The 26555-nt window shown below is 43.9% G+C and overlaps 1 protein-coding gene across 3 annotated transcripts in view; it reads right to left on the reverse strand.

Moving 5' to 3' along the window:
- Nucleotides 1–26555, reverse strand: part of TTC7A (tetratricopeptide repeat domain 7A) — a 1536967-nt gene that overhangs the window by 524081 nt on the left and 986331 nt on the right. The window lies entirely within an intron of this gene.

Consider the following 26555-nt stretch of genomic DNA (forward strand, 5'->3'; position numbering starts at 1 on the left):
GATGTAAATCCAGAAGGGTATGGCGGACAACCTATTAGCATGTTGGGATATTTCAATGCATGCATTGAAATGGAAAAGAAAATGATTGTTGGAAAAATTTATGTATCCAAAGCAGGTGATAGTTTACTGGGTTGGCCTCATCAGCGCCTGTTAGGTGTTACGTTGAATCCTAATGCTGATCCTCAGGTTCATAGGATTGGAGGTGAAGTAAATGGGTTTGTAAGTGAATTTCCACGATTATTTAAAGAAGATTTAGATTGCCTGAAAGGGTACAAACATTGTATCAATTTGAAAAATGTAGCTGTCCCATCGGTGGCCAAAGTGAGGCGAATTCCCATTGTTCTACAAGGGAAAGTTGAACAGGAGTTGGATAAACTACTCCAGCAGGGATAATTACCCCTGTGGAGGCATCTGAATGGTTGGCACCAGTTGTAGTCGGGAACAAACCCAATGGGCACATCAGACTTTGTGTTGATCTAAGGTCCCTCAACAAGGAGGTGGTCGTTGACAAATTTCCCCTCCCTAATATTGATGGAATTATGTCTTCTTTAAGTGGTGCAAAAGTTTTTACAACCCTTGATCTCACTCAAGCGTATCATCAAATAGAACTGACGCAGGATTCACAGGATCTGACGGCTTTCATCACCCCCATGGGTGCATTCAAGTACGAAAGGATGTTGTTTGGTCTTGTGTCTGCTGCATCAGTTTTTCAAAGGGTTATGTCATCAATTTTAAGAGGTATACAATCTGTTAAATGTTATCAAGATGACCTGTTGACTTTTGGTTCTAATCAACAAGAACATGACAAAACAGTGAGACTAGTTTTGAAAAAGCTTGAAGAAGCTGGTCTCACATTGAAATTTGGAAAATATAAATTTTCTGTCCATGAAGTGAATTACTTGGGTCATTATATTACTGCCTCAGGTGTTGTTCCAAAGAAGGAGCTAGTTAATACCATTCTTAACTTAGCCTCCCCTAAGAATAAAGAAGAGGTGGTTTCCTTCCTAGGTATGATTGAATATTATGGAAAATGTGTACATAACTTGGCAAGTAAATCGAACAATTTGAGGAAACTACTTAGTAAGAATAAGGAATTTATTTGGTCGAATGAATGTCATAATGAGTTTGTGGAACTTAAAGAGAATTTTAGAAAATGCCCCAAGTTTACAAGCATTTATTCCAGGTGATGAAACTACTATCGTTACTGATGCAAGCTCGAAAGGGTTGGGTGCCATTTTAAAACAGAATAGAGGTGGGAAGGAACAGTCAATTGCTTGTGCATCAAGAAGTTTGCCTGGGGCAGAATTAAATTACTCAGTAATAGAAAAAGAGGCTTTGGCCATTTTCTGGGCTCTGAATAAGTTTAGAAATTTTGTCTGGGGAACGCATTTTAAAGTTTGTTCTGATCACAAGCCCTTAAAAGAGATCTTTACAAAAAAGGGTTTAGATTTCATTTACTTTCGTATAAGGAGATGGGTTATTGGTCTTCAGGATTTCAATTTTGTAGTTGAACATCTTCCTGGTGATGACAATGTAACAGCAGACTGCCTATCTCGTCTTGTATGTGATGTTGAGGAGGAACAATTTGTAGATGAGGTTTTGTAGGAAGAGGTTAGTGTTTGTGAAGTTACCTCAGGTGTTATACAAGAAGTTGAGTGTAAAGATGAAATTAAAAAGATAGTGAACTTATTAAGGTCATGAACATGATTAAATCAGATACCTCATTTGATAATTCTTTGTCTAAAGTTTGGCGTACAGTTGCAGATGAATAATCTGTTGACAATGAGATATTGTTAGGAGGTACCAAGTTGGTTCCTCCCTCCTCTCTAAAAAAAAGATTAATGGAGGAGGCCCATCAGGGTCACTTAGAAATTGTGAAAACTAAAGAAAGACTCAGAGCTTCGTTCTGGTGGCCCGGAATGGATCTTGAAATTGAACGTGATGTGATAGAATGTTTGCAATGCATGATAAGTGATAAAAATTCTCACTTCCTGTACTGTACCCATGGTATGTCGTAGTTTACCCAATGGTCCGTGGAAAGATATTGCCATTGTCATTGTTGGTCCACTCAATGGAGAACATCGCACTCCCTATCTTATTGTCCTAATCCATCTCTATTCTAGATGGGTTGAGCTTTCATCCGTTTTGGATGTTACATCCTGTTGTGTGATTTCCTTTTTACAGGATATATTTAAGAGAGAAGGATTTCCAAAAACACTCTTATCTCTCAGGAACAATTCTCCTATGAATAGATCTGATAACAATATGTCTGCCGGTTTAAGTGTCTCCACCAATCTTTACCCGAGGCATAGTGTTCACAAGACATCTTTGCCAATTATTTAAAAGACTATGTTGTTTAACAGTTGTGAAGTGTATGGGTATTATTGTAATTATATCTTTAAGATCATTCCAATATTATGTGGGTATAAGTTCATGCATCACTTGTAATTTAATTATTCACCTTGAAGTGTATGTTCTTTTTATTATTGGAAGGGAGATGGGTGGTGTCTTCCTTCACCTCTCTGTCATATGTACGTTCTATGGAACTTAGAATGTAGAATGCATCTTGTGCCTGACTGTCAGTTGCTCCCTGGTGGCTGATGGATGAGGTGTTTCCATTAAACCTCTGATTGAAGCTATCTCATTTGTACTGTGATCATTGAGGACTTTTCACTTCCTTATAACAAAAAAAATGCCTGATCTTCACTGAGCGTTTTTACTGTAAAAATAATAGATCAAACTTGCCCCTTCAGATTAACTAGACTAAAAATAGGAAAACTGCAAAGTAAGGCGTCTCCTTTTTCACACATGAACAGGTTACTTATCTCTGAGACAACACTGAGAAAGACGCAAATCTGCTTGCTTTCTGAAAGATGTTAAAAACATATTGCTCGAAGTCCAGTACTAAGTTTCACTCTTCTATAGAGATACAAAGCCATGTTCATCCCAGTGCCATTAGAGGGGAGGAACGTCGCCCCACTGACTATATTGCTCCCAGAAAAGTCCCAGAGATGAAAAATAAAATGGTAATAAAGTTAATCTATTACCATTTCATTTTTCAACAACCCGTCCTGAAACAAGTGTCAGTATGGGGCGGGCCATTGCTGCTGAGTAGCAGCAGCGATGGAGAGGTGGGCTGTGCACTTAAGTTTTAAGTTTAGATTTAAGTTTAATGTGTGCGTGTCACTTTGGCCGACTATCTTGCGACTGCCAGCCAGATGTCTATTTAAAACCTCTTAGAGAGCTGGGTTGGAAGCAAACATAGGCCTCCAGTGCACTTAAGAGTGCGGATAGAGGAAGCTTCCTCCAGTTGTGGTACTTCTCTCATGCTGGTCAACAGCATGAGAGCAGCGCCAGGATTGGTTAGGGGAGCTGGTTAGAGCCCAAGCTGGAGCCTGGAAGAGAGAACAACACCGGAGAGAAGAGGACGTGTCCTGCAGCAAGCAAGGTAAGTGACTATTTATTTTATTTACTTTAGCAGTAGTATTGAGTGTGTTTTCTCTCCACTTCTCTCATAGTCTCAGGGTGCCGGGCGGGAGAGTACTTCCCCAGGCCTCTCCCATGTCCTCTCCCACACTGTCTTTTGGTACCAAGCAGGAGAGTGTTTCCCCAGGGACTCTCACTCCCTGCCTACTCTCACACTGTCTCTTGGTACAGAGAGGGAGTGTGTTTCCTCAGGTTTCTTCCTCCAATGTCTACTCTCACACTGTCTCTTGGTACAGAGAGGGAGAGTGTTTCCCCGGGTCTCTCTTCCTCCCCCTGTCTACTTTCACAGTGTGGCTTTGTACTGAGCGGTAGAGTGTTTTCCCAGGTCTCCAGTGGCAGCCACCACAAACAAAGGGTGGTAGGGCAGGTGGAGGGATCGGGGGAAGCGGGGGGGGGGGGATATTGGAATATATGAAAATAAAAGAACGTACTTGAAGCCGCTGGCCACCTCCCGCATCGCGTCACGCTTCCTCATTTCTTCCTGGTCCTGACAGCCCCTGGGACAAACTCCCATCTAATCACCACACTGATCTCCACTTAGGAGAGCAGCGTGGAGAATGGCCTGAAAAGACGCTCCGCTCAGGCCAGGGAGTCTGTGGGGGTTTCTCGAGTCCGGCTATTCAATGCAGCCGAGCTGGAGAAACCTAAGTGTGCATGTGTGTTTAGTTGGCCTGTGACGGCCTGCCAATCACATATGCGCACTTAGGGAATAAACAAAGCCCTTCTCCTCCTATGCCCCGCTGCTCCCTGCACAAGCTGGTTCAGAGGCCATTGCAGAGGAGCTGCCACTGCAGGTCTAATTCTCCCCTGGCTCCTCCCTCTTTCTCTTAGTGCCGGCCTCTCTTTTTTTTTACCTGGCTGCTTCCCATACCCAATTCTACGAGTAGTGGGACTGTGCAGCACCCTGAAAACTGCGGAAGCATAAGCAGAAGAAGCTGCAGTTCTGGAAGCACTGGTCGCTGCAGCTACCTAAGGCTCCGTGGTCCAGAGCACGCATAATGCATTAGCTAGTTCCCTAAAACCTGTGATACTTAGAGGTTACAGGTAAACCTTTGCTATCCGGTGAACACAGGCCACTTCAGCTCCTTGAAGCATGTACTAAGCAGCGAGCAAAGGCAGCTACAGCTCCTTGAAGCTGCTTTAAGCAAGGAGCACAACCTGCTACAGCTCATTGAAGTCCTTGGGGGATAGAGAGTACAGGCCCCTGGAACCTCGCGCCAAGCAGGGAGCACAAGCCACTGAAGTTCCTTGAAGCTCCTTGAAGCTCTTGCTTTTTAGAGAGCACAAACCACGCACTTAAAGCCCGTGCTGCAGAACATTGGCTGCTCTGGCTCTTTGAAGATCATGCTGCTTAGAGAGCAAAGGCCACGCAGCTCATTCAAGCCCGTGTTGACTTGAGAGCACAGGCTGCACAGCTCCTTGAAGACCGCACAATGGCCTGAAGCCACTCAGAGAACACAGGCAGCTGCAACTAACTGAAATTATTGCTGATGAGAAATCACCCACCGTGGTCGCGCTGCAAAGGCCACTGAAGCCCTTTCTACCAGGAGAGCACAAACCAGCTCATTGAAGCCCTGCTGTCTAAGTTGCACTGGGTGTGAAGTCCCTTCAAGCACGTACTGCAAAAACAGAGCATAGGCATCGGTAGATCTTTGAAGCCGTGCTGCCTAGAGTGCACAGACAGTGAAGCTCCTTGTGGGCCCAGGCCACGGAGCTCCTTGAAGCAAACATGTCCTTGCAACTCAGTGAAACCATTGCTGCCTAAAACATCTCCAGCAGTGAACAGACAGCACAGGCCAATACAGCTCATTGAAGCCCTTGCTACAAGGAGAACACACATGATTACAGCTCATTGAAGCTGTTGCTGCCTAGACATGTTGAGGGCTGCTTTGAGGCCTGAAAGGGTTGAGGCCCACGACTCTGAAAAGGGTATCCCCAACCTAACCAGGGTTACTCAGTTCCCAAACACACACGAGTGGTACAAAATAAAAGTGAAAAAAGGCCAGAATGTTGTGGGAACATAAAGAAAGAGGCGGGGTGCAACAGGCATTGGCAAAGCCAATAGATCTCGCCTTTTTGCTTCGCCAGAACAGACCTATTGCCCGTATCAGTGGTTTTTACTGATGCTGTTCCGCATCGACCAAAAAAGTTAAGAAAAACGGGCTTAGGCAGTTATGACCCAATTGGATGTTGGAATGAACATGCATTGCAGACAGCGACTGTGCTTGATAGAAGGTCAGCTTCCATATCTGAATGGGTTTGAAAATACCAACAGCATGCTAAGTATTTAACAAATTTCATACATACTGGTCAACTGGTGCACAAGTTGTAAGCAAATCCAAAAATATATTTTATATGGTCAAGACATACAAAGTATTCTTTGCCCATCCAGCACCCTTTTTAAATTCAGTTAACTCAAAAAGTAGTATGTGGATTTACACAAAACCAAGAAATTAAAGTTTGACATTGATTGGTGCAGATCCAGGGATGGGGATATTTTCAAACATGGACCAAAACCCATATCACTATCTAGGACTGAGGTTATGCTGATAAATATATGGACAGCTGTCCTGCGAAATTCATTCAAAGATTAACATACAGAGATTGTACCTTGTAAATGAATACATTATGCTATAAATTCAACAATCAATGTATCAAAAAACGGAAACATGGCCTCTCTTTTCAAACCAATGCAAAGCAGGCAACAGGTAAATATTCAAAGTGCAGATGCCGCAGTGTTCATAGTGGTGCAATTTTTCATATGAAATGTTGTGGAGTGTTGTTTACCCAGTGACTGACATGTTTCTCAAGGCCGCTAGTAGATACTCCCTGTCATAGACATGGTGACGCTGCTCAGAATGTATATACACGTCCTCTGTACCGTGCATGGACTGGAGTCACACACACCCCAGGGGTGGGGCACATATTGCAGTATTCCACCAGCCACTAGTAAGTCACTAGGACCTGCACCTGTAATGGCTGCACATGTTGGAATGAGTACTCCAGGACATCAGGAGAACGCGAGCCAGTATTATTAATATGCAAATGAAGAGCTTCTCGTAGAGAGGCCCTTAATTGAGGCCTTCTGAGACATTGTGTGTCAGGGATCACCCATCTTTTAAGGGGGCAGCGATGGGGGTACCAAAGGTGGCAGTGCAATTAGTGGACCAATTGTTTGGATTCCTTTGTGGAACTGGAATAAAGGAAGCGTTTGACAGGCTGGGGAGGAGAGCGCTGCTCACCTGGACCCGGTGACGTGATGCACGCAGTTGTTCGATGATATTGCTGTCAGTGGCACTTTAATAAATAGACATCATTACAGACCATTCCCTCTTCCTTGTCGCGACATTAGTCTTGATTATCCCGTTTGGCGCGTGCCTGGCGGTATACAACCTTTACAACGCAACTTTTACAACGCACTACACTTACAACGCATTTTTTACAACGCAACATCCACTACAACGCCTTCTATTACAACGCAGGACACTACAACGCATTTTTAAAAACTACCTTTACAACGCATTCCATTACAACACATACTACCTTTACAACGCATACCATTACAACGCATAATATTACATTAAAACCCCTACACTATCCAACACTTACCCTACTGTTGCACCCCCTGGAGTTAGAATAGTAATTTTTACCCCTATACCATCCAACACTTACCCTACTGTTGCACCCCCTGGAGTTAGAATAGTAATTTTTACCCCTATACTATCCAACACTTGCCCTACTGTTGCACCCCCTGGAGATAGAATAGTAATTTTTACCCCTATACTATCCAACACTTGCCCTAATGTTGCACCCCCTGGAGTTAGAATAGTAATTTTTACCCCTATACTATCCAACACTTGCCCTACTGTTGCACCCCCTGGAGTTAGAATAGTAATTTTTACCCCTATACTATCCAACACTTGCCCTACTGTTGCACCCCCTGGAGTTAGAATAGTAATTTTTACCCCTATACTATCCAACACTTGCCCTACTGTTGCACCCCCTGGAGTTAGAATAGTAATTTTTACCCCTATACTATCCAACACTTGCCCTACTGTTGCACCCCCTGGAGTTAGAATAGTAATTTTTACCCCTATACTATCCAACACTTACCCTACTGTTGCACCCCCTGGAGTTAGAATAGTAATTTTTACCCCTATACTATCCAACACTTACCCTACTGTTGCACCCCCTGGAGTTAGAATAGTAATTTTTACCCCTATACTATCCAACACTTACCCTACTGTTGCACCCCCTGGAGTTAGAATAGTAATTTTTACCCCTATACTATCCAACACTTGCCCTACTGTTGCACCCCCTGGAGTTAGAAATAGTAATTTTTACCCCTATACTATCCAACACTTGCCCTACTGTTGCACCCCCTGGAGTTAGAATAGTAATTTTTACCCCTATACTATCCAATACTTACCCTACTGTTGCACCCCCTGGAGTAAGAATAGTAATTTTTACCTCTATACTATCCAATACTTACCTTAAATCCAATGTAATATTATGCGTTGTAATGGTATGCGTTGTAAAGGTAGTATGCGTTGTAATGGAATGCGTTGTAAAGGTAGTTTTTAAAAATGCGTTGTAGTGTCCTGCGTTGTAATGGAATGCGTTGTAGTGGATGTTGCGTTGTAAAAAATGCGTTGTAAGTGCATGCATTGTAAAAGTGTGCGTTGTAACGACATACATCCGTGCCTGGCTGGATTGCAGGATTGTACAGTAGTTTTGCGCTGCAGTAGTGTATGAAACTATAAACCAGACCACGCCTAACCTAAATTAAAGAACAGCATTCCGCGTCACACTTCCCGCGAGTGGTGTGCGATGAGCACGCGCTGTAAGGGTGAAACAAAAGCGCAGTGCCTTGTGTGTAACCTTACACACTAGGAATGCAGCTGCCACCATGCGTGCCCCTGCTCGCTCCCGCAAGTAAAACACTGTGGGAGTGAACATTTGCAAAAGAGGTGGGACATGCACCCACCTTTTGCCATTTGCGTGCTTTCATCATTGAAAGACACACGCAAAGGCCAATCTGATATGTGGGAGGAGTCAAACCCACACAAAGAAGTTTAAAGAGATCACAAGAAGCCTCCCAAAGGGTAGCGCATGTGCGCTGCGCTAGGCTCGACCTAAAAACATGCGAGGTGGAAACAAAAAATATGAGAAATCTGCTTTGAAAAACTGAAGAAGTGGTTTGCTAAAAAATAAATAAAAAAATGTGAGGAAGTGAAGGACAGAATGATTGGCGAAAGAAGAAATGACCAAGGGTGTGAAGTTAATATTTTGGAAAATAGAAATTGTGCTTTAACGTGAAAATACTTGCCTGGGGAGAATAACATACAAAAATAAACATCAATGGAGGGAGAACAATGTGTTTAAAACTGACGCAAATATAAGAGAGAAGGACCCGGGTTGGGGGGAGAAAGTGAACTGGGCAAAGGGAGCTTCCATGCATGCACCCACCACCCATTTACCCACCACCCATTTACCCACCTCACCACTCTCCGTAATTGCCAGCCGCCACTGCGACAGACTTGCCACATATTCTAGTGCTCGCAGTAACGTTTGTAGATTTCCACACAAATGGGTTTCCAGGTGAATCAGATTAAAAGTTACAAATCTCAAAAGTTAAATGGTCAACTTTCATATGTTAGTGCATTCAGGTATTGAATTGGTCCATTTATCCTGCAGGCATTTCTTCTTACTGCATAAATTGTTGGTATCAGTATACATTGACCTCTTTTTCCTGTTTTCCAAAATAATATATTACATGTTCTGTATAAACCAACGTGAACCTATGTAAAGCACCATGCTACATTTTTTTTAGATCTGGATATGGCTATGTAAAAGTACTATTCTATAAATAAATTTAAAAAAAGAAAACTAGTGAGGGGAACCGTTTCGCCCAGGCAGCATTAAAATGTTAATAAAATATGAGCCTGAAAAATTCCGTAAGACTAGGGAATAACTGATCTTCAGCATGAATAAATAGATAACATTTAAATGCAATTAAAACAGTGAATACATATTGATTTTCTGATATGGAAACGTGGTGTTTCATTATTCTTAAAATTTCATATAACATCTTAGATACTGTTATCAAAACATCAGTTATTTCAGGAAGGCATTCGGGGTACAGAAAAATCTAATTTGACTTCTCTTGTTAAGGTCGGATATCTTGAGTATAATAGTGGCTCCTAGTGAGACACTGCGTTATCCATATGTATGTTGAAATACTATTCGGCATGGCTGTTTCTTGATGGAGACAGATGCTTCTAGAGAACTAAACAGTGGCTAGAAATGGAAAACTTAACTAGGATACAAAGAATAACAGAGGCACACTTTTCATTGAATGTAGGCTTGCTTTCAGTTAAATGAAACGTATGTTTTAAATAAAGTGTTTTACTCTGGGTGTTCAAAGGAAGGTATTGCTGTGCTTTTGAGCAAGACAATTAATTTTGTTAGTGAATTATATTTTCACTAGAATCTAGTGAATGTGCACAATGTTCTTTCTAAAGAAACCCGTTATATGAAATTGGGTTTCTCGTTGAAGGGAGAGAAGCCCAACTCAAGCTGCATCCACAATTCTTGTCTGGGTGAAACACAAGCAAACCCAAAATTAACCATGCTTAACTCTCTGGTAGCTTGGCACAGAAGCAGTCAGGCTTAACTTGGAAGCAAGGTGTAAAGTATGTATGCAGTACACAAGCAGCAATAAAGTGAAAACACAACACCAGAAAATCCCCACACCAGTTTAGAACAACCGAGTACATTTTAATACATTATTTGACACTACAATGACAAACATCCAATTATTAGAACAAGAGGTATGCAATTTTGAAGATTTAGTTAAAAATAGCGCTAAAAAGCACAAAGCGGCAACTGCGTTTATCTTGTAGCGCCGGACTGGGACAAAGTTACAAGTTCAACCCGACCACAATGGAGTACAGGCCGGATACAGGGACCAAATCAGGCAGCTAAACAAACTACCCTAAATCCTAGTTATGGACTGTTGCGGGGTCCCGTGTAAAGGATGCACCCGACAGAGGTGGTACCGATGAGCTGTAAGATCCAGCATCAAGTATCCGTCATACAGCAACAGTTCGATGCGGAGCTGCGAGGAGATGCGCCATGCTATGTCGGTTCTGCTATTACCATCTCAGGGCTAGCTGAGCACCATTATGCCCACACTTTCAAGGGTTCAGGACTTGGGGTGTTACCACTTGGGGGTAGCATTCACAACAGGCAGAGTCAAGGTCCCGAGTTTAAGGTGGTTGGGGCATTTTCTGTCCTGAGGCTCTTATCAGGAGGCCAGTCAACTAGCCTTTGCAGTCACTCTTGTGGTCCTGGGTCCTTCTCACTTAGGCATCAGAGCAGCAAGGTAGCATGGAAACAGAGTAGCAGTCCTTCATGCAGATGCACTGCAGTCCTTCCGAGTCATCCACAGGTCCAAATGTGTACTGAAGAGTTGGGTCTGAGGATCGACTATTTATCCTTGGTGCCAGCTTTTAAGTAGGAGAAATTTCAAGAGGTTTCCACCCCCAAAGGTGTTTGGAATTTCCTTCCTCCCTGTCCTGGTCACAGCTTGTCTGGGAGCACAAAAACTAGTGTCAAACCGTTTGTGAGTGCGTCGAGGGAGAGTGTTTGAAATGAGCAGGTGTGGTAGCCCCTTCCCCTATCAAGTCAGAGATAGTGCATCCTGCCAGCACCTATTCCCCCTTTGTCTCACTGTCTGGCAACAATAGAAAAAGACCAACTGTCAGCTACACCTAATCATGTGATCAAGGATACAGGCACCAAATGGTTGGACAAAAAATTGTCAACTTTCCAAGTGTGGCTTTTTCAGAATTGCGACTTAATATCCAACCTTGCGATTAAAGAGGGTTCTAAATGACAATTCTTTAGCGACTAAACTTGATATTCCCGCCTGCTCCCAATTGAAAGTTTTCACTGTAATAAGATAACCCAATGTTATCATATGGGAGACGCTGGCCTTGCAGTAGTGAAAAATAAACGTAAGAGTTTTTCACTACTAGGTACCTGCCCAACTTTTTAAATATACTTCTCCCTGCCCTATGGGCTGTTTACGGCCTATACTAGGGATGACGTATGTGTTTTAAAAAAGAAGAGCTAGGCCTTGAAAAAGGTTCATTTTGGCAGGTTGAAATGGCAGGTCAAACTGCACACAAAAGCTGCAATGGCAGGCCTGAGTCTTGTTTAAAGGGCTATTTAAATGGGTGGCACAATCAGTGCTCCAAGCCCACTAGTAGTATGTCATTTACAGGCCCTGGGTACAGGTGGTACCACTTTACTAGGTACTTACAAATAAATTAAATGTGCCCATCAGGTGTATGGCAATATTTCCATGTTTGGAGGAGAGAGCACAAGCACACTTAAGCACTGGTCAGCAGCAAGCCAACCAACAAAAGCAGGTTCAGAACACAGGAGGGTGAAAGCAAAACGTTTGGGGTTAACCCTGCAGAGAGGACCAAATCCAACACCCATGCATTTTGCATTGCATTGGGATCGCTTTTGTATCAATGGGCGATAAAATGACAAAATAGCGAGCTAAAACTGTCACAGAATGTGGCTCAAATTGCCACATAATTTACCTTTTCCCTTGTATAAAGTAGTTAAACCGTCTGCATTATATAGATCTCACTGTTGCATGATTTGAGCAGCCAAAGTTATAACTGATTCTGAAGTTTTGATGCACGGTTGTTGTTTTTACACAAAAAGTCTTCTAATTGCATGGTGGAAAATTTGCTATTAAAATGCCAAATAAAGAAATTATTAAAATTCCACTTTCACAAAGTTTCTTTTTGAACTCGACTCAATTGTCTGAATTTCCTGAAAGAGACACAAACTTCCACACTCTGGCTGTGACTGGATTTCAAGAAGGTGTTTTTTCAGGACTGTATTTGTTGCTTATGGATCATACCTTCATCTGCCACCTGCTTGTTTTTTTTTTACATATATTTTTATTAGCATTTTCAGCCATAAACACAGTACAGACTGCACATTGCTTGCATTTCGCAGAATAAAACACAGTTTGGTTTCAGCAATAATACATAATCACGGGCCAGACCACAAGTAGGGGCCCGCTGATATCCCAGTTCGATGTACATTCTCAACGGTTGCGTCCACAGCAGTACATATTAACCAAAAGAGCATTAACAGAAACCTAAACAATATCCAACACTCACCCCCCTACCTTCCTTCTGTTTCATAACATTTCAATCTTGTGTGTTACTACCATTAGTCCAGTATAGTGTGCCTGTCGATCAGTCAGATGTCGGGGTGTGTCTGTCCTGGGTCACAGTGGCATCATCCCCCTGAATATCAACGCCGTCCTGAAAGCACAGACTGAGTTGAGTCTGCCCTTCCTGCAATTCGGAGATCATAGACGCCCAAGCCAACCTATCGTCCTCCGCTTTTTCATCTGTCCTAACAAAATGCATCCGGACCAATTCCGCCATTGCCCATTCATTTATATCCATTACCCAATCTGAATGCTTCGGAGATCTGGGTTGCATCCAGGTTATACCACCTGCCTCTTAGCCAATACCAGACCCAGGTTTACGAATCGTCGGCTCAGTTTTTTATTCTTAGGAGTCGACAGTAAGCCCAGTAACACCGTCTTGACATCTTGTGTAACAGTCCAGCCCATGGCCCTTCCCAGTACTGCGTCCCAGTATAACTGTAATGTGGGGCAGGTACAGATCATGTGGAAGAAGTCCACTCCCTGCGAGCGGCATCTAGGGCAGCAGTCCTTCCTATCGGGGTATATTACATGGAGTGTACGCAGGGTTAGATATACCTGGTGTATAACGTTGTAATGGAGTAATTTAAAGCGAGCATTCGTGCTGACTTTGCAAACCCCCCCCATGGATCTTCCACCATTCCGCCTCTGCTAGGGGCTCCTTCAGTACTTCCTCCCATTTCTGCTGAAAGCGTAGCGAGTCCTGTGGGAGATAATTTCGCAAGGCTCTATACACAAATGATATCAAGCGACCTCCCTGAACCATTTCTAGCATAGTTTGAAGAATATTAGTAACAGATGGTTCATCCAGAAAAGTCTGCCATAACTCTCGCACAACCCTTGCTATTTTAACATATTGTAAAAACTGTTCCGGTCCTAGGTCGAAGTCAGGTCAGAAAGCGACCATTCATATACAGATTCCCCCATCAGTAGACATCCCCCCTCCCTCCAACGGCTGATCGACATAGAGTCCGCTATAGCTGCAAAAGGGCGTACTGCTGATAACGGCACATCTAGTGCATATGGAGCATGACGGACCACCCAAAGTAACGCCTGTTCCCATACAGTTGCCACATGCCATATTATATAGGGGTACCTGTCGGGGATCGAAGATCCCATCATTAATAATGCAACTAACGATTCCCCACCATATGTCCTGGACAACAAACTTTTCTCCCAGTTATTTTCGTTGTCAAACCACTGAACCGCATATTGCAATTAGGATGCCATGTAATAAATATCCAGGCTTGGAACCTCCAATCCGCCCCCCTCCTATGTCCTCTGCAATGTCGTTAGACAGACTCTGCTTCGCTTTTTCCCCAACAATAGCGTGCCAATTAGGGTGTCTGAGATGATAAAACACGATCTTGGTAGCAAATAGAAAGAGTGCTGGAAATGATATAGACACCGTGGGAGAACAGTTATTTTGACGATTGCTATTTGCCCCATAAGCGAGAGTGGCAGATCCACCCAGAAATGCACCGAGCCCTGTAGTCCCTTAAGGACCTGTCCCATATTGGCTGCATAAAAGGTGTCCCAAGAATAAGCCAGGCGAATCCCCAAATAACTTCCCCCTTCAGTGGCCTAAGGGAGGCCGCTATTTGGTCGCTCTTCTGTTGGACAAGTGGCCATCCTACCCAACGGAATCACCCTCGACTTACCAGGATTAATGCGCAGTCCAGAGATGTCCCCAAAGTGCCCTAGTTCCCGCAAAGGCAGCGGAATAGAGGTTTCCGGCTGTTGCAGATACAACAGCGTGTCATCTGCGTATAATGAAATGACATGGTTGGTGCTACCCAACTGTATCCCCCAAGTGTCCATGACTGCCCGTATGAAAACTGCCAATGGTTCCCATGCAATCGCAAAAAGCAGGAGCGAGAGCGGGCATCCCTGGCTTGTTCCTCTGTGTAATGCGATCTGTCTGGACATAGTCCTGCCCATCCGCACTCTGGCCGTTGGGGCTGCATATAGCAGCTGTGTCCAATTAAGGTACCGCTCCCCAACTCCTAGGTTCTTCAGGACCTGCCACGGGTAAGACCATGCTACCGAGTCAAATACCTGCTCAATATCAAGGGATACTGCCACATTATCCGAGTCTGCTTGGCAGGGGGCATGCCACACATGTGCCAGCCATCATAGATTATATAGTATTCTGCCCCGGGATAAACCCTGCCTGGTCTGTATGAATCAAGCGTCGCATACAGGGAAGGAGGCGGTTAGACATAATGCCACTCAGTATCTTGGCATCTATATTCAACAGGAAAATGGGCCTACAGGAGCTTGGCAGGTCAGGATTCTTATCCTTTTTGGGAACCATAGCCACCAGGGCCTCGCTCATAGTAGGCGGGCAAAGGCCCGTTTTTAACGCCTCATTATAAACTGCGTGCAGTCTATCCACTAAGAGCGGCACAACGCTTTTGTAAAACTCTGCCGGGAGTCCATCCAATCCCAGACTTTTTGCCGCCTTAAGGCACCCGATAGCCCTGAGAATTTCTTCTTTAGTAATTGGGGAGCCCAGCTCCTCCCACTCATTAACATGTGACCAAGGACAATTGTATCGCATCCAAATAATCTCTTATGCGGCTCAGCCCCAAGTCCACCCGATTAGTATAGACTTTTCTAAATGTGTAGCCAAGGTGTCTGTTATGATCTGCTGAGTGTAGTGCAGTGTTCCATCTGCAGTTCGTATCTGCAGTACAGGAGTAATTGAAGTTTCCTGCCTGAGGAGACGGGCCAGCAATGCCCCAGTTTTATCCCCCTCCCTGTAAAGTCGCTGTCGATACGTCATATAGACATATTTCTCCAGTCTACGGAGGTCCGTCATTAATGCTTTCTTAGTGTCAGTCCACTCCTTCAGTTTCTGGGGATCAGAACTCAATTCCGCCTGGAGTTTCCCCAACCTAGAGTCATGTAGAGCAACATCCCGTTCCAGTTGAGTCCACACACCATAAGCGGTTTTTATACATACACCTCTGACAACCACCTTCATCGCTTCCCATTCAGTGGCCCGGCTGGAGGCTGTCTCCCAGTTTTCTCTGAAGTAATTACTCAGTTCTGCTGTTACCGTGGCTAAAAAAGGGGGATCGGTTAACCCCTCAATTTTCAAACGCCACAAAGGAATCTGCTGTCTGACTCTAGCAGTCCCCAACTCTAACAGCACCGGGGAATGGTCCGACAAATATCTGGTCTGATACATAACACTCCCAACCAGGGGACCCAATTCAGATGATAAGAACCAGTAATCTAATCTACTGGAAGTGCCCGTAGCAGGAGTATAGCGGGAGAACTGTCTCTGGAGGGGGAAACGCTCCCACCAGATACCCCGGAGTTGGAAGCCCTGCAATATGCGCTGGAGAGCCAATGTCATCTTGGGTTTGGTGTGTATTTTGGGGGGTTCTCTATCTAGCACGCCGTCTAGCACACAGTTAAAGTCCCCAGTAAACAGAATTGGAGCTCCAAGATATGGAGAGGCCGCTTCCATAAGATTGTTATAAAAGGAGGAGTTGTCATCGTTCAGGACATACGCATTTACAAAATAGATATCGGTGCCATCAAGTCTCCCATGCAATATAACATACCGGCCATCTACATCAACCACATGATGTAGGTGTTGGAACTGGACTCCCGGTGCTACCCATATGATGACACCCTTTGCAAACCCAGAATAAGAAGTGGCATAAATCTGCCCTCGCCACCTTTTCCTCAGACACTTTATGGAATCACCCCAGACATGATTTTCCTGAAGACACGCCACTGACACCCTATATCTCTTGAGGCAAGCAAATATTCGTTTACGTTTATCAAATGCAGTGATACCGTGTACATACCAGGTAAGTAAATTAGTCATGGTGGACGCCACAGCATTCCCCTCTCAGCATTCCTCCCAGAAGAGACCCGCCCATCCCGCAAGACTATACGGGGTATCCCCAGGTCATACAACCTCTGGCAGTTTACACAGCATTTCACATGAAGGAAGGCCCAGTCCCAAAAAGAATAACCCCCCCCCCCTTGGGTATCATCACATTTCCCTCACTGGCAAACCCATGCACAGTGAGGGAATGTGGACAACGCCCCATTGCCCTTAGTAAACACCACAAACTGAAAAGAATACAACTATAGAAATTGCAGCACAGTCGTACGAGTGCCCACCCACCCCACCCCATTCCATAGAAGTGAATGGCAAGCCGCCAAATTGTGAGGCCTAGCCTCCAACTCCATGGGCAGGAACCAGTCACTTGGGGGCCATGCCACCATCAGAGTAAGCATTGTGTAGGGAGAAAAGGTCCGTATAACATTAAATTCCCTGTGCAGCACCCCACAACCCCCCACATTAGGCCGATCTTACCAAACAGGAGTGTCCATCACAAGTCATAGTAAATGACACAGGCAAGAAACATGTTCAGGCATCAGAGTCCTCATTGGCGTCTGTGTCCGGCTGGTGTCCCGGCGATGAGGGCCTCGAATCCAGTACAACCTCCGAGGCCTGCTGACTACAATCCGGGCAGACCGTGATTCTGCTAGGACTGCGATGTTCGGTGGTCTCCCAAGAGGGCCCCCGAAGTCTTCAACTCCTGGACCGATCACGAGGACTGGACTTGCTAGGCGTAAGCGTGGAGGGAACCAGGCAGGGTCCAAGAGAGTTATTTGCATCCAGCCAATCAGTCGCTTCTCCGGCAGTGAAGAAAAACAGAGCATTCCCATTGTGTTCTACCCTCAGCTTGGCCGGATAGAAAAGGCTATATTTCAAATTTAGATCACGCAGACGTTGCTTCACAGCCAAAAAGGAGTGCCTTTGTTCTTGAACCTGTTGGGTATAATCAGGATATATTGTGATTTGATGTCCCTCAAAAAGAAGTTGTCTCTTCGTGCGCGTTAGTTGCAGTAGGAGATCTCTATCCCGGAAATTGAGGAAACGGGCTATCATGGCTCTGGAAGGCGCTCCCGGTTTTAGTGGGGGCACAAATGCCCTATGCACCCTCTCTATGGTAAAGAACTTCGAAAGCCCCCGGGGGGCCGCGATCTCCAGCAGCCATTTTTTGAGGAACAGTTCCGCCGACGGTCCCTCCACCTTTTCGAGAAAGCCAATGAAGCTGAGATTGTTGCACTGGGAACGTCCTTCTGCATCTTCGGCCCAGTCATCCAAGGTCACAGCTTTTTCTGGAGGGAGATCACAGTGTCTCGGAGAGTGTGTAGTTCCGTTTGCATTGTGACAACTGTACGTTCAGTGGTGGTAACCCTATTTGAGATTTTATGTAAGTAACAACGGAGTAAATTAACATCAATGGCGACAGTCTATATTTTGTTTTTCAAGTCCCCACTAGTGTCATGGATAGCTGTAAGTATTTTGGCAATATATGTAGGTCTATAAGCTGTCGACGATGGATCAGCCATTTCCGTAAGCTGCGGCAGTGCCGCATGGCGACGCCCTGGTCCACATGGAGCGGCTGGGCATAATTGGTGATTTTATTTGATTGAGCCGTCTTGCTCCCTTTATCCTTTGCCATCATACAGGTAGGGGTTTAGGACAGAGATTCAAATGGCACAGGCTCAGTGCCTATTCCCGCTGTACATATATATGACACACTGCAGGACCGCAAGCCCCACCAGCTATACTTTATGTTCATGTGTCACTCTGCCGACCCTCTCCTGATGCCACGCGGCCGTGCAGCCCAACCGGCGTAAAGCAGTTGTAGGCGTGCCCCCGGTACAATATTGGAAGTAGCAGCCAGGGTCCCCACAGCAATGGAGGCCCCTCGCAGAAGTATGGGCAAGGCCGACTAGCCCCCCATGGCCGCCTAGTCAACAGCAGACCAGCCTCAGTGAACCACACAGTCAGATGTCCTCGCACCGCCGCATATCAAGGAGGCAGATTGGGTAAGTGCAGTCAGAGAGCCAGCAGGCCCCGGATCAGGAAGAACAGCCTGTGGCTCCAGTAGTAGTCCTCACCTAGTTGTAAATGGCCTGGGTCCGGTCCTCAGAGCCAAGGCCTCCCTCGCAACACCGTCTCCAAATAATCAGGCCATAAACATTCAGTCACCTTGCCAATACGAGCTGCGGGACTACAGCAGAGGCCACGACAGTCCGCTAGGCACCGCAAAGGCCGCCCCACTGCAGCACGCATGATCCCAGCCCTTCAAAGGAGCCGTCACAGCGGGTGGTCACTATGCTCAGCGGGAGATGGAACTCACACTGCACAGGCCAGGCCCCGGGGGCAGAGTACCCAGAGTCCACGGGTACTCACCGGCCTACGCGCTCCTCCCTGCAACAGCCGGGCACTCCTCATGGGACACCCACGGCACCACCGCGTCACATCAGCGCAGCATCCCCCGCAGGACACCAGCTTCGCAGTCTTCCAGTGCCGGAGACGCTCACATGTGTCACAGCAGGTAGGCTGAGGAAATGGCCGACGGCTTCGGCAGTCCGTCAATCCAGCCCCGGACACGCCGCCACACGGGATCCCGACCTCAGGAGCAGATATTCCGTAAGCAGTAAGGGATACGTAGGGTACAAGTGGGCTTAAAATTGAAAACGCCTACGCCAGGATGCTTAACGGATAATCGGGCGATGGGAGCTCGTCTCTAACATGGCTACTCTGCCATCTTGCGTAGCCATGCCCCCCTGCCACCTGCTTGTTCCTCTGTCTCTTTATCTGTTCACCCAAATTGTTTTCTGCTTCTGCCTCTATGAATGTCCAGCTCCCAATGTGGTCACGCTCTTGACCTCTAATCCCACCTCCATCCTGAATGTTTCACTGGCTGTTACATCTTGCCTGCCCTCTGGTCCGCACACTGCCCTGATCTTTTCCCTGCTGACACCTGTGCTTTCTGCTAATGCCTGTGCCTTCTGCTCTAGTCCTTCATCTCCACTTTGTTCATGTGCGGTCCCAGGTACCTGTTCTTATCTGGTCTCTCAGCCTTAGCCAAAAGCCTTTCTACGTTCAACATCTTGGCCTGTGCACCACACTCTTACCTTGATTCTCCTGTCTTTTCCCAGTGCTCTTCTCTGAAGGACTTAGTCTCTGATCAATCACTAATCCTTCAATGGCACCCTGGTATGGCCGCAACTCTCGCTCTGTCTCTAATTCTCCCTTTACTATGGCCCATTATCTTTCCTCTTGCTCTAATACTTTCACATCAATTTAATGACTTATGTGGTTCACACTGACAATGATTGTGGTTGTTGCTTGACAAGGGTTTTCACACAATTAAAAATTAAATTTCCTTCAAATATGTAAAACATCAATTTTAGATAATTGGGGCAACTGATTCTGCAAATGCATAGCATAAATTTAATCACAGATCTTGACTTTTAATCATCTGCTATTGAATGAGCCTGACTTCCCACCTTTCATTTTCTTCACCTATTCCATTCATCTTGTGCTTGCACAACAGTAGCCCATGGGAAGGCTCAGTGCATTCATAATCATAAATCTTCTTCACTCCACTCGTTTATGTTGTAGCGGCTGAGTAAGTGTGTCATGGATTGTTTCCAAACCTTTTCTATGTAAATTATTCATTGAGAATATAACGCCCTCAAGTGAATATTAACAGTCTGCCGTGCACCTTTCCCTCCCACCTGTCTTTGTGTTCACCACAGTAGCAACAGATTCACACTGTACATTTAATTGATTCACACTTCATTTTTACTGTATCTGATTTACACAGTTCTTTTGTCACAACAAGATGTGTTTATGGTTTGTTGCTATCTTAGTCAATTTTCAGTTACAAGTTTGAATCAAATTAAACTTTTCAACAGCAAAAGCAATTGTAGAAAGGCAATCAAGTGCAATAACCAGGAGTATGGAACTCTCACATGTCATCCTGGGTGCACATTTGGAGAAGAGTGCAAACTTGCGGTGCAAAACCTGATAGCGGGATTACAGTTCGGACACAATTTTAGTTGTGCAGGGAAAAATGAGGAACAGTACACAATAACATCATTGCCGCATGCGGTTTCGCATTTCCTTCTGGAAGATTATCATCAGGTTTTTTTTCGCGGTAATGCAAATTGTGTTCCGTTCCGTGTGGTGAACCATGAATGTGGGTGAAAGTGAACATACATGTATGTGCTTGTATGATGCTGTAAATGAGCATAGACAACTAAGATGTTCTGGTGACATTTGGCCAAACGTGGCTTTTAGGTATTAGTTATATTAAAGGAATTATGATCTGTAAAACTGAAGCAACATGCATTTATTTATACCAATGAGGGTATTTAAGGGCAAACATGACAAAAGCTATGTATTCAAGCATTTTGTGATTTAAAGTACAGCCTATAAATTACAATCCAAAGAGGGTATTGGGGTACAGATCAAAAGAATTCCCAAACAATACGAACACACTGATAAATTGTGAGACACAGAAGCACGGTTTATTGAAGACACAAGGCACATGAAAAAAGAGCTGGATTGGAATATTAGTTTATTTATTTATCTATCTACTTTTGTAGAGGAGGGAAATAGTGATGATTGGCTACGTAGGGGTGTGCAGTATTTCAGTGATGGTTGGTTACTTTCTAAGATGTTTGTAGATTTCAGCCAATTTTGAACTGGGGGCCAGGGAATTGGTGGGGTGAAAAAATGAGCATAAACTCAGTTTTGCTGAAATTTAGGGTGATATGATATCAACTGAGATTGGATGTTGTCTAATATCTTACTTATATTAGAGGCGTCACCAGGGGAGGAGACCTTAATATAAAGCAGCATGTTGCTATCTTCATCAGCTCTAACTGTTTTCTTGACCCGGTGAAAGGAGGGTCTCACCCTGTATATTGTAAAGACAGAGGCCCCCTGCTAATAGGGTACAGTCCCTTAAGGCAGGGCTAATGAATCTAGTGTACAGACTTAAGGCAACACTTATATCAACATCACATAATTTCAACAATGGACTTAACAATGTACATGAAAACCAAAGGAGAACCACCAATATCCGTTGTTCTTTACAAAATAAACATTATTTTTATTAATAATCAATTAAATGCTGAAAAAATAATTTCATGTTAAAAAGACATCCAATTTATACTCATTCATTCATCTTCATTCATACAACATGGAGCTAACATACAATAAAAATCACAATTTTCTTTGTTTTAGGCAAGGACAATGATGACAATCAGTATCTAATATTCGTAGAGAAACAATGTGGCACAAAATTAGTAGACTGTTGTGTTTGACGCGCGTTTCGGCACAGAACAGTGCCTTCGTCAGGAAAAGGGTCCACAATTGATCAAAGTTGATTTCTGTAAAAAATATATATATATTGTGTATCAAATACCTGGTTCTCTCTATATGATAGACTAGTAAGTATCCAGTAACAAAAGGTGTTTTTTCATCACCACCAACCCAGGGTTATGATAAACCTGGCGTCCAAATCGATAAACGTTGTCCTTTTTATTTTGCTGTAAGCGAGGTAGAGTAGACGTGTGGGTTACATTAAAAATGGTTACTGGGGGTGACATGAGATTTAGGTTACTGATCAGATACTAGTATGTATATATATTTATTCTATTGATAGTACTCTAATGCTTAGACTGATTTAGTTTATTAATTGAAGATGGAGCACACTGTGATTCAAATACTTACATTCCGATATGCTTATCTGTTAGTACATGAATTTATCTAGGGGTGAAAAAACAGATTGAAATGAATAGTTAGGGTGATGACCTTCCCGCACTGGGTGTAAGTAACTAACTTTAGACTTCTCAGACTTATTGAAATTAAGGACTTAAACAAATCCATTCGGTCCCTCTATGGTTTGCTCTCACCTAGTGGCTTATGTTACCAGAATCATTGCGAGTATTCGATAGTTCAAGCTTAATTAATTAGATTTAATTCTGAATACGGGCAAGATGCAGTTAGCGTTGTACCTCATATTCATTATTCTGGTTGGTGGTGAGGAAAAACACCTTTTTTTACTGGATACTTACTATTCAGGTATTAACATAATCAACTGCTTGATTAACCATTGAAAAGTATAATATAAACATTAATTTAGGCTATTCTATATCCTCACAGTTCATCCTCATTCTCGGTTAAGAGGCAACCAATGCTCTACAGCCTTCAGCAGTAATAGAAAACACTTGACCATACCTTTAAGAGATATAAGGTTAATCTTTAGAAACTTTTGTAAACACGACATTTTTGAAGTTAATCACTGGGTGATATTGTCCAATCTGAATTGCTTAACCTATGTGGTGGCTACTATCTCTCTTTCCATTTCCTACCCGTTTATCTCAATTGATTCTTTTAAAAATGATATTCTAATCTTCATTCACTTTTTTACTCATTAGTCTGAAATCTATTTAGTCACATTGATTCGTTCCACTGCCTTGAATTCTAATTAACTGCAAACAAATAGCAATGCACGCTCTTGTGGCGGCATAGAGTCTATCATATAGAGAGAACCACGTATCCGATACACAATATATATATTTTTTTACATAAATCAACTTTGATCAATTGTGGCCCCTTTTCCTGGTGAAGGCACTGTTCTGTCCCGAAACGCGTGTTGAACACAACAGTCCACTACTTTTGTGCCACATTGTTTCTCTACGACTATTAGATACTGATTGTCATCATTGTCCTTGCCTAAAACAAAGAAAATTGTGATTTATATAGTATGTTAGCTCCATTTTGTATGAATGAAGATGAATGAATGAGTATAAATGAGATATGTTTTTAACATGAAATGATTTTTCCAGTATTTAATTGATTATTAATAAAAAAAAATTGTAAAGAACAACGGATATTGGTGGTTCTCCTTAGGTTTTTATGTACATTGTTTAGTTCATTGTTGAAATTGTGATGTTGATATAAGTGTTGCCTTAAGTCTGTACACTGGGTTTCACCCTGTACACAGCATTTAAGCGGCAAAGATCGAAGTACAAAATGTGCTTGGCATGATTCTTGACCGGGAAGGTTTTGTGACTCTTATCGTCCTCGATGTCTCTGCAGTGGTGTCCCTCACAGCCTTGATTTCCAGGTTGGGGCAGGGGACAGCTACTGAATATTGGACTGGATGTCCTCTTTTCTATCTGGTCGGAGTTGGGATGTCCTGGTGTTCATTCACTCATTTGGACTCTCTTTAATATATTACATAGATGACACTAATATCATTTTAAAATTATAAGAGCACTCTGAAGCAGCCCAATCCAACTTACCTAACTATGTTGTTTCAATTGAGGCAAGGATGAATGATAACTACCTTAAAGTGAACACAGAAAAGATGGAGGTGATGGTTTTGGGTGTTCTCCGACCATATGGTTTTTCTGCTTACTGGCATTTGGTGGTTGTTCTTCACCCTCTTCAACAGGAAAAAACTCTAGGCATCTATTTTGATGACAAACATTTCTTAAAGCCCCTTGTTGCCAAGGTTTCCCCCTTCTGTTTGTTTAATCTAATAAGTCTAAAGAAAGTTCCTCCTTTCCTCCATGAACATGCCCACTTCAGCATCATTCAGGCTACTGTGGCCTTCCCTTGGACAATGCCAATGCACTTTATTTAGTTTCACATGCATCTACTATTGATTTGTTGCAGCTGGCCCAGATGCGGCTCCTCAAGTACTACTCAAACTTCCCCGCACTACCTCTTTCAATAAACATTTAAAGAAACTGGTTTCCAATCGATAAACGTGCCTTTTTCAAATGCTTACGTATCTCTTTCAAGGTGCATCATTGCAACAGCCCTTCTTTTCTATAATAACTTTTTACTTGCTACATTTTTTTCAGATTCCCGGAATTCTACTCATTATTTCTTACTCAAGAAATCTCATAAAGGTAGGTAAACCTTTTAGCTACACCTTCAATTTCAAGGTGGCCTCTCTCTGGGACTTCCCACCTATTGATTTGCATCGCATGACCTGTAAATGCTGTTCAGAAAGGCCTTGAAATACTTGCTATTGCAGCAGTAATATGGTCCCCTTTCCCATTTTTCTGCTAGCAGATTAAGTTCTAGGAAACCTCCGGGCATCAGCACGTTCTATAAAACGTCCAAATAAATAAATATGCTGTCTGCATACCTGTGACGTCATATGCAACAGTCCTTTAGAATGTCTCTAAGTGGTTCATGATATAAGATGAAGACTGAAGTGTTAGAGGTGAGCCTTAAGGGACTCCTTCTAAGGGAGGAACCTGATGAGAATGAACATCCCATCTGTTGTGCAGGGATTATTTTGTACGGTAGGAGTCAAATCATTACAGGGCTTTGTTTTAAGATAACTATTTGGACATTGTGGTTGATGCTGTTAAATGCAGCTGATAGATCAAGTAGAATCAGCAGGCATGAAACAATAATACTAAAGAAGCATAAGGCATCATTGAAGAGTTGATGAATAGCTGTATAGGTACAACAACCACCTCTGAATCCAGATATTAGGTCATCGAAGAGTTTATGATCAGTGACAAATTGCTCAGTTGGCGGTCAACTGTCAAGAACATTTGTTATGAAAACGGAGGCCCATATGGACAGAGGTAGCCAATGAAGAGGACTCATTTCCATCACCCAACCTGCACAGGAAGTGACATTACTCCTTCCCACTTCTGAGGACCTACATAATGGAGGACGCAGAGCAAATGTGCCACTGGTGTGCCAAAGGTGCGCCACAGGCAAGCCTGTCTATGCTCATCCACACCTGGACCAGAGAAAGCACCAGGAACCCTGGTCCTTCCTCCTCTTGCTGCTACCCTACTGCAACCCTCTAAGCCCTCAACCCTGATTGCTGCTTCACAGGCAGCTGCCACACCACAAAGCACCAAGGGAGCATTCACCTATGCTTCCTACACATTTTAATGCACATACCTACATCCAACACTCACTGCACCTACTCTGACATCACCCAACAGCCCACTCTCTCACACACTTCTGCAAACACCCACACAACACTCTGCACCCACATGCTACTGAACACCCGCTCACCCACCAAACATGCCACAGATACCTGCATGAATGCAAAATGCAACACACATGAAAAGAGGAAAATGCCTCTAAGGATTGTTTTTGAGCAGGAAGGTATCCCTTCCTGCACAACAACAATCCTGCAATTAAGACAGGCCCTCATGCAACATGGTGCAAGAGTGCCTGCATTGGCGCTAGGCAGCATATAGTATAAAAGCCCAGCTAGAGAGTATAAATCGATGATAACCAAGTGGATATGGTGCATTTTTGCTATCTCCCTGTCACGCCACTCAGTACAGCATTGTCTTGCTGCATTGAGTGACTTTGTAGTAAATCTGCACCAAGTTGTCTAAAGCTGAACACCGAAAAGAGTGAAGTTGTGATCTTATGGAACAGCACTTCAATCTGGTGGCCAACAGAGATAGGACCGACCCCCACTACTGACACCAAGAGTCTTGGGATTGTTATCAACTGTACACTTAACATGACTGCACAAGTTAATGTTGTCACCACCTCATGCTTCCATTCACTGGCTGAGGAAGATTTTCAAATAGCTCCTAATAAACATCCGGAAAACCATCACGCACAACCTGGCCACAAGCACGCTGGGCTAGGGGAACATCTTTTATGCTGGGATCAACAAAATATTCACCAGAAGGATGCAGACCATTCAGAAATTTAAAGCATACACAGGCATGTCCAGATGTGGGTTTAGTGCACACTGTGTCACTGAAACCAAGCTATACCTGGCTGATGAGCTGTAACTAGGGCAAAATCGGTCCTGGATTGCTTATGTTTTAGTTTAAGGAGGACACGGCCTGGCAGTTTGGATCAGATCGTTCCCATTGGAACAGGGTCAATACTGATTTATATATGGCTGGGTCCAAACTGAGGTGCCATGGTGTGGAAAAT

Source organism: Triturus cristatus, chromosome 6 (genome assembly GCF_964204655.1).
Source record: "Triturus cristatus chromosome 6, aTriCri1.1, whole genome shotgun sequence".
Lineage (NCBI taxonomy): Eukaryota > Metazoa > Chordata > Amphibia > Caudata > Salamandridae > Triturus > Triturus cristatus.